Source organism: Erythrolamprus reginae, chromosome Z (genome assembly GCF_031021105.1).
Source record: "Erythrolamprus reginae isolate rEryReg1 chromosome Z, rEryReg1.hap1, whole genome shotgun sequence".
NCBI lineage: Eukaryota > Metazoa > Chordata > Lepidosauria > Squamata > Dipsadidae > Erythrolamprus > Erythrolamprus reginae.
In genome coordinates this window covers 17,364,557-17,381,888 of record NC_091963.1, presented here as the reverse complement: position 1 = coordinate 17,381,888, position 17,332 = coordinate 17,364,557, and positions in this window count along the sequence as shown.

Below are 17,332 nucleotides of genomic sequence, written 5' to 3'. Positions count from 1 at the left end.
ACTATGAATCTGCATGGAGAGTTAATTCTTATTCACTGGGTGTATGTGTTTGAGGTAGGAAAACGAAGTTGGAGAAACTATTGAGATACTGAATTTTCACTTTGCTTTCTTGCTGTTAAATCTAGAATGCTACAACTACGGAGAGGGGCGGCATACAAATCCAATAAATAATACTACTACTACTACTACTACTACTACTACTACTACTACTAATAATAATAATAATAATAATAATAATAATAATAATAAGAAACAAGACAGTTCAGTTCAGCTTTCTTGTTTGCTAAATCTAGAATGTTACAACTACGGAGAGGGGCGGCATACAAATCCAATAAATAATAATACTAATACTAATACTAATACTACTACTACTACTACTACTACTAATAATAATAATAATAATAAGAAGAAGAAGAAGAAGAAGAAGAAGAAGAAGAAACAAGACAGTTCAGCAAAGATTACCAAAGGAAAATTGTGAGAAAGCCAGACTTAATTCTTTAATAATAATAATAATAATAATAATAATAATAATAATAATAACAACAACAACTCTGAAATCTTAAAAATGGTATTCAGTTTTTGTACGTGGAATCTTCAGATTAGTGCTAGGAACATAAGAACATCTATTTATTTATTTATTTGTTTGCTTGCTTGCTTGCTTGCTTGCTTGCTTGCTTGCTTGCTTGCTTGCTTGCTTGCTTGCTTGCTTGCTTGCTTGCTTGCTTGCTTGCTTGCTTGCTTGCTTATTTATTTATTTATTTGTTTGTTTGTTTGTTTGTTTGAATTTGACTTCTGTGCTGCCCAGTCCCAAAGGACTCAGGGCAGTTTACAACAATAAAATTACAGAACAGTAAAAAGAAGTAAAAAAAATACTATCTAAAGATTAAAGCCACGGTTAAGCTTATATAAAATGAACACAACAAAATGCACACACACTGTTCATACGCATTCATATACGTGGCCAGGCTAGTTGTCAATTTAGGGCTCCCAGGTCTGCTGGCATAGCCAGGTTTTCATGGCCTTACGAAAAGCCAGTGGTGGGAGTGGTATGGATGTCGTTGTGGAGTTGATTTCATAGAGCCGGGGCAGCAACTGAGAAGGCCCTTCCCTGTGGTCCCATTGCTTAGTTGACGGGACCTAAAGGAGGCTGACTTTGTGTGCTCTAATTGGTCTCTGGGAGGTCTCTAGCAGGACATAGGAAACATGACAGTTCAGCAAAGATTACCAAAGGAAAATTGTGAGAAAGCCAGAATTCATTCTTTTTTCTATTAGGCTTATTTGGCATACAGGTAATCCTTGTTTAATGAATGACTGCTTCATACAGCAATCATTTGCAGTTACAAAGGCAATGAAAAAATAATTTTGCAGCCAATACTTTCATTTATGACCTCCATAAAATTGTAAGCCAAAGGAAAGCTAAATTCAAATTGTGACTATAGTCTACGTTGCACATCCAAGTTCCCAGTCCCAATTGTGATTGCTAGATGAGGAATACATGCACTATTCACCAAAACATTAACCATGTATAGCACTCCACAAGAGCTTCCTGCAGTGAAATGTTGGGGGCATAGCAACAGCAATAGCACCTGAATACCACTTTATAGTGCTTTGCAGTACTCTCTGGGAAGATTACAATGCAGATGAATTATTTGCCCATTGCCTTCCACAATCTGGATCCTCATTTCACTGACCTCGGAAGGCTGGAAGGCTGAGTTAACCTTCAACTAAATCAGAATCAAACTCCAGACTGTGGGCAGAATCCGCCTCCAATACTGCAGCTTTAACCACTGAACCACCAGATTCCTGGCATGACTACTCTACTTTCATAAATTTCCACCGCAGTTTAGAAATGTGATTACCGGAATCTTGTTGACTTGATCTTCCCTCCAGGTTTCCATGAATGCATTATGACTGCCACTCAGAGTCAGCCATGGGAATTTTCATGTTTATTTCCAGCTTGCCGAAGCTAATTTCTACACAAGGAAGCCTCTCAGAAACACATTTGCTGCTATTTACTCACAGCATAAGGAAACAGCTTTCCAACAACATTCCTTTGAATTACACATTACAACTTCATTGACGGCAATGGAGGTGTACCTTGCATAACATTGTTCTCCTCATTGCATTCAAATGATTTTGCGCAACATGACTTTAATCTGGGTGCTAAATCTCTCTGATCTTCCTAGCCCATATTTTAAGCATTTGGCATAGCAGATATTACAAGCTATTCCATTAAATTAATTAGCAACAAAGATCTAATGAAGCCAATCCAAAAAATCCTGCGATATTTCACTTTGCTCTTTATGTCGGATATAAAGAAAACAAACAAATAATGAAATGAAATGAAACATTGACAGCTCACAGAAACTACTCAAACCTAAACTGCGGCTAGTTGCAACCACAACATGAATAAACTGCAAATATGCTTCATACATTTGCTTACATTTAATCATGCCAGTTGTTCTTTGGGGCCTTTCTTGTATTTGCATAAAATCACATTTCAGTCTTGCAGAAATAGATTTTAAATATATATTACATCTAATTTGCATAGGCATTGAGTGAGAGAAGGAGAGAGAGGGAGAGTAGGAGAGAAGGGGGGAGAGAGGGGTAGAGAGAATTGGAGAAGAAATGTACTTATCAAAATACAATGACAACCTTATGCATATTTATCATTGAGTTGCCCCCAATGGATTCAGAAGACCTTAATGCTGGGAATGATTGAAGGCAAAAGAAGTATGGGACAACAGTAAATGAGGTGGATGGATAGAGTCACTGATGTAGTCAGCATAAGCTTAAATGTACTCCAGAGGGATGGTGGGGGACAGGACAACCTGGAAAGAACATTGTCCATGGGTCGCTATTATTATTATTATTATTATTATTATTATTATTATTATTATTATTAATTAGATTTCTATGCCGCCCCTCTCTGAAGACTCGTAGCGGCTCCCAACAGCAAAGCACAGAACAAATCCAATGATTAAAAAACAGTTAAAACCCTTAATATAAAAACTGTCATACACTCCAAATGGATCAGACATGACTTCATAATTAACAACAACAATTGATTTCAGTGGTATATAGATCTAATTGCCTAAACCTATAGTTCCAGGTAGAAAAACAACCCCATTTTCCCTCCATTCATTGGAAATGAATTTATTTTTTAATTTATTTGAATATATAGTTAAAAATAAACATAACAGTTGACTTTCAATAATTGGCCTATGGCTGAAAAAAAATAAATAACAAATGATGGTGGGATACAATTCCACGGAGCACAAACAGACCCAGCTGCTTGCTCTCTTGTTTATTTATTCATTTTACTTGATTTACGTGAGTTTGGAAGGATTACAAGATAAAAACATATATTATTATTATTATTATTATTATTTATTAGATTTGTATGCCGCCCCTCTCCGCAGACTCCCATCAATAGATGCACACGCCAAGTATCCAAGGCAAAATAATGATGCCATTTACAATCAATAGTAACAAAGTTCATCCACCGACTAGATCCAAACACATCTTGCAAAATCGTTACTAGTCAACCAATACTCTGCTAAAGAGAACCATGAGGTCTTTAGGGCTTTATAGAAGATAATTTGGATCACGGGGATATAGGCTGTTATAAAGGCTAGGGATTGAGATGGCCCACTTCTTAGATCCCCTAGGATCCCCCCCCTTGCTGTATCTTATGGAATGCACTGACTAGCTTATATTAAATCAATGCAGGTCATAAAGTAATGGTGCTATATAGGCTTATCACGATGTACCCTTTATACCCGTTAGTACCCATTAGTCTCCAGGCACAATTCAAGGTATTGGTTATCACCTATAACTATCCTTGTATCTTTGGAGGAGTTAACCATATCTAGTTATCCTGGTGTGCAGTGCCCTATAGCATCATTTTGAAGGTAGAAGTTGAAACAATTGATGACCAGAATATGAGGAGTCTGAAGATATTTTCACTGCCATCTTTTTCACTCGTGCAGTATACAGATCCTCAATGGAAAGTAGGTTGGTAGCAAGTGTTGTTTCTGCAATTCTAATTATCCGTTGAAGCCTGTGCTTGTCTTGTTTGGTTGCAGAGCCAAACCAGACAGTTATGAGATGCAGACGACAGGCTCAATAATTCCTCTGTGGAATTCTATCAGCAACTTTGGGGGCAGTTTCAGCTTTCTGAGTTGGCAAAGAAAGAATACTCTTTGCTGTGCTTGTCTTGAGATATTTTAGAACCTATCATATTTCAATATATTATATTTGATAATATACCATATATATTTTTTCATTTGATTTGATTTGATTTGATTTGATTTGATTTGATTTGATTTGATTTGATTTGATTTGATTTGATTTGATTCGATTCGATTCGAATGTCGCCCTTCTCTGAAGACTCAGGGCACTTCACAAGATACAATATAAAATAGTGTGTACAAATAATTCTAATTAGTTAAAAACTACAAGCTAAAAACCCAATAGTATATTAAAATCAATCAACCAATTCAATCACAACCAATATATCACATTTAGTAGTCAGGGGGTCTAAATCTAATTGCCCCAGGCTTGGCGACATAAGTGAGTCCTGAGACTCTTGCAGAAGACAAGGACGGTGGGGGCAGTGTGAATCTCTGGGGGGAGCTGATTCCAGCGCCCAACCCCAGAGAAGGCTCTTCTCCTAGATCCCGCCAAACAACATTGTCTGATAGGACCTGGAGAAGGCCGACTCTGTGGGACCTAACCAGCTGCTGGGATTCATATTGTAGCATATATGATAATATATCATATGATAGAACAACTGATGGTTGTTAGATAAGAATCAACAGAATTGACAATCAATATATGATATATGAGTTCCATGGAATTGGGATGCATAGAAGTCAAATAAATAAAATAAAATATGATAATATATTATATATTATATCATATATGATAATATATCAAACATGATAGAACAACTGGTTATGTTTAGATAAGGATCAATAGCCTTGAGGAATCCCAAACAACAGGATTAGTTCTTCTGTTTGGTACTTGCTCTACCTTGCTCTATGACAATTGTTCAGGGATGATTTCTTGAGAGGACAAATCCTCCTTATAAATTGGAGGATAAATAAATCATCTCTTCCTTGAGGGAGAGTTTTGATTCAACCAATACATTCTATCCTCGGAGGAGTTAACCAGATCCAGGAAGGTTTGATATAAGAATGATCCATTTATAAAAAATTCTATCTACTTTCTGAATACCAACAGATAATAATGTTAAATCATGCTCAAAAAGGACTTGCGTGCAATATTTCTAATAGGTGTTATCTTTTAATTTGCTGAAAGCATAAAGTAGAAGATCCACCCAAGAAAAGACACACCTCACCTCTGTTTGAATATCTCCCAAATTGTCAGACTTCCTCTAATTAGTAAAAGTTTGAAAGTCTTGTTTTTCACCTTGTGTACCTCCAATGCACTTTCTTGAGTGCTCCAACAGCACTAAATGCTCTAGAGCTACATTCTTTGTCATGGTTCACCATTATACTATTTCAGGCTGTTTTAGACAGCAATGTAAAACAAGCAACATGTTTTCTTTCCTGGACAAAATGGTCTACCTTGCATGCCTTCTCAAAGGAGATAATGAGAAACAATGAAATTTTATTTCCTTTCCAACTACTAATACAAAATTCATTAGTGGATTAAATGCTTGTGAATCACACTCCTGGAGTCCCTAACCATGTTGCATGTTATCACATCTGTTGTCTCCTTGGCAATATATTTTAATTACTCTCAGAATAGTAGGATTACATTTCCTCGATTAACATATTAGTTTTATTATTTTGTACACACATGAAAAGGGGAAAAAAAAGAAGATACTAATGTTATCCCGAACTGGGAAGAAGGAAGGAAGGAAGAAAAGAGGGAGGGGGGGGAGGGAGGGAGGGAGGGATGGGGGACTGAAATTCATCCCTGTGAATTATCATTATGCATTGTATTACTACATTTTTATTTTTATTTCTAAAATGGCAATTGTTACAGCTTGTGACAATAGAGACACAATATTTAATAAATATTTTGATCATTAGTATATTATTATACTATAAATCTAATAAATAAATATAGTATTATTATTATTATTATTATTATTATTATTATTATTATTATTATTGATTTTTATGCCGCCCTTCTCCAAAAACTTATTAGGTCACCTTCTCCAACAAGATAGTTATTCCTCTTGGTTTCTAAATATGATGATGATGTTGTTGTTGATGATGATAATGATGGCAACTTTGATGATGATGATAACAACAACAAGAACAACAAGCTAGGATGCTGGCAGCAGCTTGTATCAACCATTAGCACCAGTCAATGGTATTTGTGATGCATTTTTAAATGTTCAGTTGACTGAATTTTATTTTTAATGAATATAATAATAATAATAATAATAATAATAATAATAATAATAATAATAATAGCAGCACCAGTAGCATTTAGAAATTTTTTATGGGTATTTAGGCCTTGCTGAGTTCAAGCAAACATATGAAAGCTAAACAAACAATAATATTAATAGTCACAAAAGATCAAAATGTCCAAAATTGGTCATTTTGCTGCTATATTGTGGGCACTGGGCACTGCAAAACAATGCATAATTTAATGCTTTTCAATCTACTTTTTGAAGACTCAAACCATCAATTTCAGTGAAGCAACATGGATAAGATGGGTAGCAAAACCCATTAGGGTTTCCAAGAAGGACATGACAAACTGTTTAAAAGTGTAGCTTAAAGCTGAGATTTTTTTTCCCCTGGGTTGCCAATGAGCTTTGCTAATGACCTTACCAATCATACTCATACCTCTCTAAATCAAGATTGGGAGAGTTTCTTCCTGGAAACTCTGAGGTACATTCCAAGTTCATATTATTGAGCAAGATGGGCCATTGACTTGATACAGGAGGTAACTTCCTCTATTCCAAAGGTCTTCAAACCTTTCAGTTTATTGACCTCTTCATGAAGTTTCATAATGTTCCATGACTCCAAAGGGTTATTATATGAAAGTAATTATATTATACAGTAACAGCAACAAGAAGCATCCTGCAACGATCTTTACTATCATCAAATAATAACATCTCCTTACTTCAGGTTCTTGGGAAGGACTTAATAGGTGGATAAAAATGTCATCTCCTGTCTAAATATCTGGTTAACTGAACCATAATTGGAACAAAATACCAAATACAGTCATACCTTGTCTTACAAACTTAATTGGTTCCGGGACGAGGTTCTTAAGGTGAAAAGTTTGTAAGATGAAACAATGTTTTCCATAGGAATCAATGGAAAAGCGATTAATGCGTGCAAGCCCCAAATTCACCCCTTTTGCCAGCTGAAGCGCCTGTTTTTGCGCTGCTGGGATTTCCCTGAGGCTCCCCTCCATGGGAAACCCCACCTCCAGACTTCTGTTTTTGCGATGCTGCAGGGAAATCCCAGCAGGGGAATCCCAGCATTGCAAAAATGAGCACTTTGCTGGCAACGGAAGTCCAGAGGTGGGGTTTCCCAGCAAAGGGAGCATCAGTGAAATAGCAGCATCGCAAAAACACCGAAGTTCTCGAAACCCCACCTCCGGACCTCTGTGTTTTTGCGATGCTGCGATTTCACTGAGGCTCCCCTCACTAGGAAGCCCCACCTCTGGACTTCCTTTACCAGAGAAGTGCCCGTTTTTGCGCTACTGGGATTCCCCTGCTGGGATTCCCCTGCAGCATCACAAAAACACGGAAGTCCGGAGGTGGGATTTCCCATGGAGGGGAGCCTCAGGGGAATCCCAGCAGTGCAAAAATGGGCGCTTTGCTGGCAACGGAAGTCCTGAGGCGGGGCATCCCAGTGGCGGTGGTGGGTTTGTAAGATGAAAATAGTTTGTAAGAAGAGGCAAAAAAATCTTAAACCCCGGGTTTGTATCTCGAAAAGTTTGTATGACGAGGCGTTTGTAAGACGAGGTATCACTGTACTGGGAGTGAAGCTGAATACCAGTCTGAAAAGAAATCCATTGTTATACCAATGGTGACTGATTGAAGCTCTTTGGCCAATATCTAAATGACTACCTCGATAGCTGAAAATATTGAAGTTATTAGACCCAAACATCTTAATTTTATTGCCCCCCTCCCAAAAAGCCCCCCTCATCATGCTTAGAACTGATGATATTCTTAATGCTATTGTATAATTTTAGGTCTTTGATTAGGACTTGAATTATTAAATTTCTGTCAATTTCAAAACTGCAAATCTAACTATAACATATAAAATCATAATTATAACAAGTCAAGGCTGCTAATGATGGCACTTGACTTTCCAGTTTGACTATCTAGTCATCTTTCTTGCAAGACTGGGAACTGGCATGAAACTCTATAGAACCCCCAAAAGATTAATTGATGCCACCTGGCATTATAATTTATCAACTACCACATATTTATTGACTTCTTTTTAGCCCCCTGCCATTTATCAGCCCCTTGGATAGTCTCAGCAACCTAAAGATAGGTATTGATTACTTTGGGAAATCTTACTCTATTCCAAGGTCCTTATGAAGTATTATGAATATATATATGAAGTTTTATTAAGTATATATGAAGCAAAAAAAAAACATGTGACACGTACAGATAGAATTGTCAGGTATCAATAAAATTAACTGCCTTGGAAATGGCCCTGCGTTGGGCCGAGAGGCAAAAAAGGAGCTGTGATGTTCCTTCAATACACCAGGATGATTCCACACAAAAATATGTAACCCTTCCCTGGTGCAGAGCTGAAGGGATTGGATACAAGCCATTCTAACACTTAATGGGCCAGGTAGGACTAATTTGTTGTAATGATAATAATTTAGAAAAATACTCACCTTCTTGCCAGGAAAACCATTTGTTTAAAATAGTATTTAAAAATTTGATTGAGTTCCAGAAAATATTATTGTATGAGAAATAATATTGGGAGAAAGAAATTACCTAGGGATACCCTTTTTTATCACTAGACTTTTACTAATTGATTAGAAGTGCCAGGAACTTGAGATTGTTTATTGTTGTTTTTGTTGCTTGCTTCTAGGAAGACAGTAAATGACAGATGGGTTACAGGTTCTATGGTCTGAAAATGTTTGAAAACTCTTCCATTAAGACAATGGGGTTTTTTTCTCTCTCCCTAATTTGGCTACTAATGTTCCAGCCTTTAAGTCCCATGGTGGTTGGAGACTTCTTGAAGGCTGCACATCTTAAAGTTTTTCTTTTTCCATTTTAAAGACACTGCTCCAGGTAATATATACAGCATCCCCTTTATGCTAGATTGGACCCAAATGAGATGAGTAATGACAGTGCCAAATATATTTTATATTTTGCCCCATTGAAAGAATAGGCATGACAAGGCAATATTGGAGATCTCTGGGAGAGATTACTGCTTGATAGTAAGTGCAATCTAGCAGCAATGACAACTGTAATAGGAGGATTTAATAGAATTTCACCATGAAGTCTGCTTGTAGAGAATTGGGTCTTTCACCTCTATCGGCTCTGCAGCAAGATGACTAGTGCTAATTGGAATAAAGTCCAACTGACATTTGTGTTGGAAAAAGTTCACAGTAGCAGTAATTTAAGGCTACATTTGACTCACTAAAGTCAGTATTTCTCAAACTTGAGAACTGTAAGGTATGAGGACTTCAAACTTTAGTTGAAGTCCACACATCTTAAAATTCCTGAAGTTGAGAAACACTTCACTAAACTGTAAAAGATAACAGAGATCTGGTCTTTATTTTCTTAATTTTGAAGAAGATTGGCAGCATATGGACTAATCCAGTGATTTTTTTTCCCCCCTTAATTTGCTGGGCAATAAAGCCCCCTGAAGTAGACAGATAAAGATTAGGCTGGTTCCGATTTGCTAATTTCTAAACTTAAATCCATTTATTGTAATTTTCTAGCTCTTTCTCATCATACCCACCTCAACCTTGTTCATTTTGGAAGGAATCTAGTAAGTGGAAGCTCTTTGAATATCTTACAGTTTTCCTTCATCATCTATCAGTTCTCAATTTACTTCCTCTCATGCCCTAAAAACACAGTTCTAAAATTCAGGGTGTTATTATAAATTATGATTTGATGTTGTACAGGTAGTCCTTGACTTACAACCATAATTGAGTGCAAAATTTATGTTACTAAATAAAATAGAATAGAATTTTTAGTGGCCAAGCGTGATTGGACACACAAAGAATTTGTCTTGGTGCATATGCTTTCAATATATGTAAAAGAAAAAGATAGGTTTGTCAAGAATCATAAGGTACCACATGTAATTATAGTTTGGGTATGAATAAGCAATCAAATCATATAAAGAACCAGTCAATATAAATCATAAGGATACAAGCAACAAAGTTACAGTCATTCAGTCATTTGTGGGAGGAGATGGCCGATGAAAACAATGAAAAGATTAATAGTAGCGCAGACTTAGTAAATAGTTTGACAGTGTTGAAGGGAATTATTTGTTTAGCAGAGTGATGGCGTTTGGGGAAAAAACTGTTCTTGTATGCAGTTGTTCTGGTGTGCAGTGTTCTATAACATTGTTTTGAGGTTAGGAGTTGGAAGTTTATGGAGTTTATGTCCATGATGTGAGGGGTCAGTGAATATTTTCAAAGCCCTCTTTTTGATTCGTGCAGTATACAGGTCCTCAATGGAAGATAGGTTGTCAGTAATTGTTTTTTCTGCAGTTCTAATTATCCTCTGAAGTCCTGTTGGCAGTGAAGGGCTACCCACAATTTTACTACCACACTGTGGGCGTGGCTTATGCAGGATGCCCTGCATTTTCTTTCAACATATTTCAGTCCAAATTGGGTGCTCTGGGGTGGAGCTCCATTTTTGCTACTCTACTGTGTCCCCTCCCCGGGCAGTAGCCTACCCCTGGCTATCGGTCTTGTTGGGTTGCAGAACCAAACGAGACAGTTATAGAGGTGCAGATGACAGATTCAGCAATTCCTCTGTAGAACTGTATCAGCAGCTCCTTGGGCAATTTGAGCTTCCTGAGTTGACGCAGAAAGAACATTCTTTGTTGAGTTTTCTTCTTGATGTTTTTGATGTTAAATGTCCATTTGGTAAAACAATTGTTTGTGTTTTGCACTATCTTGTGAACTTTCTTGAAAGAATTGTTACGTGAATCTCTGAATGTTAAGTTAATAACATGATTGTTGAATGAACCTGGCTTTTCCAATGACTCTGCTTGTCATAAGGTTGCAGATGCACACGACCGTGAGACACTGCAACTCTCATTAATGTGAATCAATTGCCAAGCCTCTGAATTTTGATCACATGACCATGGGGATGCTGCAATGGTCATAAGTGTGAAAAATGGCCACAAGACATTTTTTTGTTGTTCCATTGTAACTTTGGATGGTTTCTAAATTAGTGATTGGAAATCCAGGATTACCTGTAAATTCAATATTCTGCCTGTGCTCTCTATCTATGTGTCTGTGTTTGTGTATTGTAGCCTTTCAGCCATAGGCTGCTTAAGTAGTATATTTTTCGGAGTATAAGACACATCAGTATAAGGCGCACCTAGATTTTAGAGTGGAAAACAAGGAAAAAAAATATTCTGAACCAAATATATTATTTAATAAAATAACGGTGTAGCAGATTTCTTTTTACAACCACGTCCATTTTTACAAACTTCTAACTTCACAGCTTTAAGACTTGTTGTTGTTATTATTATTATTATTATTATTATTATTATTATTATTAATTGGATTTGTATGCTGCCCCTCTCCGGAGACTCGGGGCGGCTAACAACAATAATAAAACAGTATACAAAATAATCCAATAGTAAAAACGATTAAAAACCCATTAATATAAAAACCAAACATACATACAGACATACCATGCATAAAATTGTGAAGGCCTAGGGGGAAAGAGTATCTCAGTTCCCCCATGCCTGATGGCAGAGGTGGGTTTTAAGTAGCTTACGAAAGGCAAGGAGGGTGGGGGCAATTCTAATCTCTGGGGGGAGTTGGTTCCAGAGGGCCGTGGCCGCCACAGAGAAGGCTCTTCCCCTGGGGCCCGCCAAGCGGCATTGTTTAGTTGACAGGACACGGAGAAGACCCACTCTGTGGGATCTAACTGGTCACTGGGATTCGTGCAGCAGAAGGCGGTCCTTGAGATAATCTGGTCCGGTGCCATGAAGGGCTTTATAGGTCATAACCAACACTTTGAATTGTGACCGGAAACTGATCGGCAACCAATGCAGACTGCGGAGTGTTGGTGTAACTCCAATTCCAAGAATTCCTCCTCCAGTCTTGCTAGCTTGGGAATGGGAGTTGAAGTCCACAAGTCTTAAATTTGCCAAGTTTGAAAACCCTTGCATCCCTAAACCCTAACTCAGGGGTCTTCAAACTTGACACCTTTAAGACTAGTGGACTTCAACTTCCAGAATTCCCAGAATTTCTCCTCCAATCATGCCAGATGGGGTAATTAGAAAGGAAAAACACCTTTTTTTTTTTAAACGTCTTTGTTTTTTTGCAAAAATGGAGAGGACAAAGGACCTGGGAAGCCTGCAGAGAACTCCTGGGTGCTGGGGAATGGTAAAAACGTCCCAAGCAGAGTATTTTTGCCTGTTTTTTTACAAATATAAATGGGGCCGTTTTTGTTTTTCCCCAGTCCCCAGGAGTTCTCTGCAGGCTTCCTAGACCCTTTGTCCACCCCATTTTTATGAAAAATGAACCAATTTTTTCATAAAAATGGGACATGGGGTGGGGCTTTGGGACAGCAAAACTGACTGCATTCAGTGTACATGATGCACTGACATTTTCAGCCTCTTTTTTTTGGGGGGGGGGTGCATCTTATATTCTGAAAAATATGGTAATTGACAGTCCAGAAATAAACAAGGAATGTCAAACTGATTCAGGTGCTTGAAACTGGGTCAAAAATTAAAGGATATGATACATCTGATTTCAAACCATTTAATATATTTCTGTAGGGACAAAGAATGAAGATTTGGAAAGCTTTTCTATTTACTATGTTTGCTTAGCTTCCCACAAAACAGATGTATTATGTTTGTTAATTGGTTCACTGAGTGCAAAATAAGTTTACTGGCCTCTAGATTTTGCGAACCCTGTTTAATTTTTATTTATATTAATGTTGATTTTCTACAATTGTGCATTATTGACTATTGTTCCCTGTTGTTTAATTAAGGGGGATTATTCCCATGTTTAGATGATTACTGAGCATCTTGACACAAACGCTTGTTATTCCCCAAACCACCAAACATAAATTGGCTTTGATTTCTTTCACTTAATCTTATTAGCAGAACATTATAAACCTCTTGTATTTCAACACTGTACATTATCACCTAGAGTAATTCGATGCTTTAGCTACATGTAATGAACACAAGTTTTGGCAGAGTGGGAAATCTCAGTGCATCATCAATGTATCAGGCTTGGAAATCTGAAAATAAACATAGAGGTAAGCAAATGTTCAGATACATAAGATTCAGCTGTCCTGAGACTAGTCAATATGGAATTACAGAATATACAGAATAATAGAATTAGAAGGGATCTCGGAGATCAACTAGTCCAATCCCTTTCTCAAACAGGAACCCTTATACCATTCCAAACAATTGGCTGTCAGTCTCTTCCTAAAAGCCTCCAGTGGTGGAGCATCCACAATTTCTGGAGGCAAGCAGTTCCATTGGTTAATTTTTTTTTTTACCGTTAGGAAGTTTCTCCTTAGTTCTAGGTTCTCTCCTTGATTAATTTCCATCCTTCCTTCCTTCCTTCCTTCCTTCCTTCCTTCCTTCCTTCCTTCATTCATTCATTCATCTATCTATCTATCTATCTATCTATCTATCTATCTATTTATTTATTTATTTATTTGGCCTTCTGGAGATAATAAGATATCTTTGGGATAAATATATTTTCAGACAAGCTTTTTGAATATAATGCATATCTGTTCATCACAGAATGGCAAACAAGATTGGACTCTAGCATTAATGACACCATAGGATGCCATATATATATGGAGTGCTTCACTTATGATTGAAATTATGATAGATTCCCCCTCCAAAAAAAAAAAAGGTTATGACCTGGTTCTGAAGTTGATTTATCCTACTTATCCTACTCTGTAGCCATGTGAACATATTTCGGGTATTTGACTACTAGCAGTCATTTGTGGCTAATTGCAGCATCCCTCAGTCATATGGCTGTGATTTATGTCTTTGCTGAAAACCAGCATATAATTCTCAAATGCTAAGGGTCAGTTTGTAAGAAAAACTGGCCAATAACAAACAATGAGTTTGCTTAACTGCTCCAACAGTCACTTAATAACTGTCACAGTCACTTAACGACCACAACAAACAAACAAACAAACAAACAAACAAACAAACAAACAAACAAAATGATAATAAAATTTGGTCAGTGATGTGATAGCTGCATGAATCCCAGCGACCAGTTAGGTCCCACAGAGTCAGCCTTCTCCGGGTCCCGTTGACTAAACAATGTTGTCTGATGGGACCCAGGGGAAGAGCCTTCTCTGTGGTGTCCCCTGTCACTCTGAATATTGACAGCCCCAGAGACATTCAGTAATTAAATAGTTAACTGTGTGTGTTTTATTAAGATCCTCCTATTATGATGTAATATCCTGCCACATCTAACCTCACATCCTTCTTCTTCATGCAAAGATTCTCCATTCCTATTCTAACCTCCATCATGTAAGACGTATTTGTTGTTTTGTCCACCAGGACATGTTTATTTTTCTACTTTTATAATAAATCTTGTTTTGAACAAATGACTGGGCTCTCATCCATCGCCTCCACGGTGGGTTAATGTTCAAACGGACTTTAATCACTTACAAATCGTGACAGCCCAGACCCTCTGGAACCAGCTCCCCCCGGAGATTAGGATCACCCCCACCCTCCTTGCCTTTCGTAAACTCCTTAAACTCCACCTCTGCCGTCAGGCATGGGGGAATTGAGACATCTCCCCCTGGCCTATATAGTTTATGTATTGTATGTTTGTGTATATGTTTTTTTTTAATTATGGGTTTTTAGATATTTTAAAATATTAGATTTGTTATTGTACACTGTTTTTATTACTGTTGTCAGCCTCCCCAAGTCTACGGAGAGGGGCGGCATACAAATCTAATAAATAATAATAATAATAACCCACTATACCAGAGGACTCCAATCTTGACAATTTTATGAGATGTCAATTTGAAATCCCAGAATTCTTGGAATTGAACTTTACACCTCATAAAGTTGCCATGGTTGGAGGCCTCTGCACCACATAACCATCACAATTTACAGATATAATTGCTAAACTCAATTATGATGATAAATTGAGAGCTACCTGTATCTATACATCTCTCTCTCTCTCTCTCTCTCTCTCTCTCTCTCTCTCTCTCTCTCTGTGTATGTGTGTATTTTCTTTTTTGGCCTTTTCATAATTACCAAAATCAAAAATTTGAAGAAATCACCTACAGCAGGTGTCAAAAAGAAGAGAGAGTAACTTATGTTCTAGGGCATATTAGGGCCACTTCGGAGAGGGGTGGCATACAAATCTAATAAATTATTGTTATTGCTATTGCTATTGCTATTGCTATTGTTATTGTTAGCTATGAGCCTTCTGCCATTTGTGTTGTCAGAATTGTCATAGAAATATAACAGTTCCTGAGTCCAATCAAAAGACTATCTCTTTAAGGAAGTTGAAATCTGAGAATGGAAGCTAAAGTTCTCTAAATGTAGTCTCTAGAGTTCTTTAAATGTTTCCCAGAAACTACCTTTATTGTTGTTGATTTATTTATTTTGTACAGTGTTTTAATTGTTGTAAGCTTAGTATAAAAACTAACCAATACTAATACACACTAAAAAAAAAGATCAGAAAAAAATAAAAGAAAGAAAAGGTAAATGTAAAAAAGGAAGCTTTGAATTTCCTTGTCATCAAATACAAGTATGATATAGAAGTTATCACTAACTCTACTGATTCCAAAATTTTCACATTATTTTTTTCACATTACCTAATTTTGTCTACTCATCAAAACCACACATCACAAGTAATTTTTTTCCTGTCTATAAGAAGTTTCTAGTCTCAGACTAGATACTATCTTTTTTCTGTAATCAAGAAAGTAGCCATTTCTATAAATTCTCTTTTCTTCACTCAGCATTCTACTGTTGTGGTTAGTGTTTCCACTTTCGAACATATAATAATCTTGGTGCACATTGTCCTATATAAGAACAATTTTCATTTGTAAAAAAACCCTACAACACAGCTGGGATTATAGCTTTTGTAGATGATGGAGGAGAAAATATCAGGGGCCACTTTTTAATCCTCATTTAATGCATTTAACTATTACATATTATCAGCTGCAAAATCAATAAACTCATAAAACTGTAATCTTTCCATTCAACTTTTCAAAATACATGGTTCAGTATGTATAATCAGTGTTCTATAATAACCTCAAATATAGCACATTACTCAAGCAGCTACCAATCGCTTCCTTTTTCTTCCAATGTATATCTGCACGAGGGCATCTACTGGTGCATTACCAACAACTAAAAATAGCCATGCTGTAGAATTAAAATTGAGCAGAATAGCTCCTATTTTGGTATATTGCATACAACAAGATGCAATAACAATCACTCTAAACATCTCCAAACCCCCAAAGTTTATTGCCTACCTTACCTATCGCAAGATAGGGAATCTGAAAATCTCTAATACTGCTGAACCACTTTTTCCCATCCTCCCATCATTCTTGATGGCCTGGATAATTATGCATTGTGAAACTATCATTTCCCCATGCCTGATTTACAGCAAATTAGTTTCCTTAAAACTAATGTGTGACTTGGTTCTGAGTAAACTCTTTAAGGAGAATGTATATTTCTTAAGCCTTGCTGGTAAGGATTGCAATACATGTGGTCCTTGATTTACAACCATTACAGCATCCTCAAAGTTATGTGATTTAATAAGTTATGTGATTGTGACAGTTGCAGTGACCCAATACCATAAGATTGCCATTTGATTGATTGATTGATTTTGTCCATTACACAATGAGGGTTTTAGTGGGTATACACACATTAAAATACATAATGGTTATAGAGGATATACTCATAGTAAAATATATCTAAGAAAGAATAGAAGAGAAGATATAGGAATAAAATATATCAATTAAAGAATAGAAGAAGAGATATAGGAATAGAAGGAAGGTATAGGAGATATAGAAGAGTAATAGGACAGGGGACGGAAGGCACTCTAGTCAAGTCTAAGCTGTCAAGTCTAAGCTGTCAAGGGCAACTTTCCAGCTGACTTCTGACAGTGACAATGAAGGAAGCCTGATTCACTTAGTGACCACACAATTCACTTAACAACTGCAATTATTAAC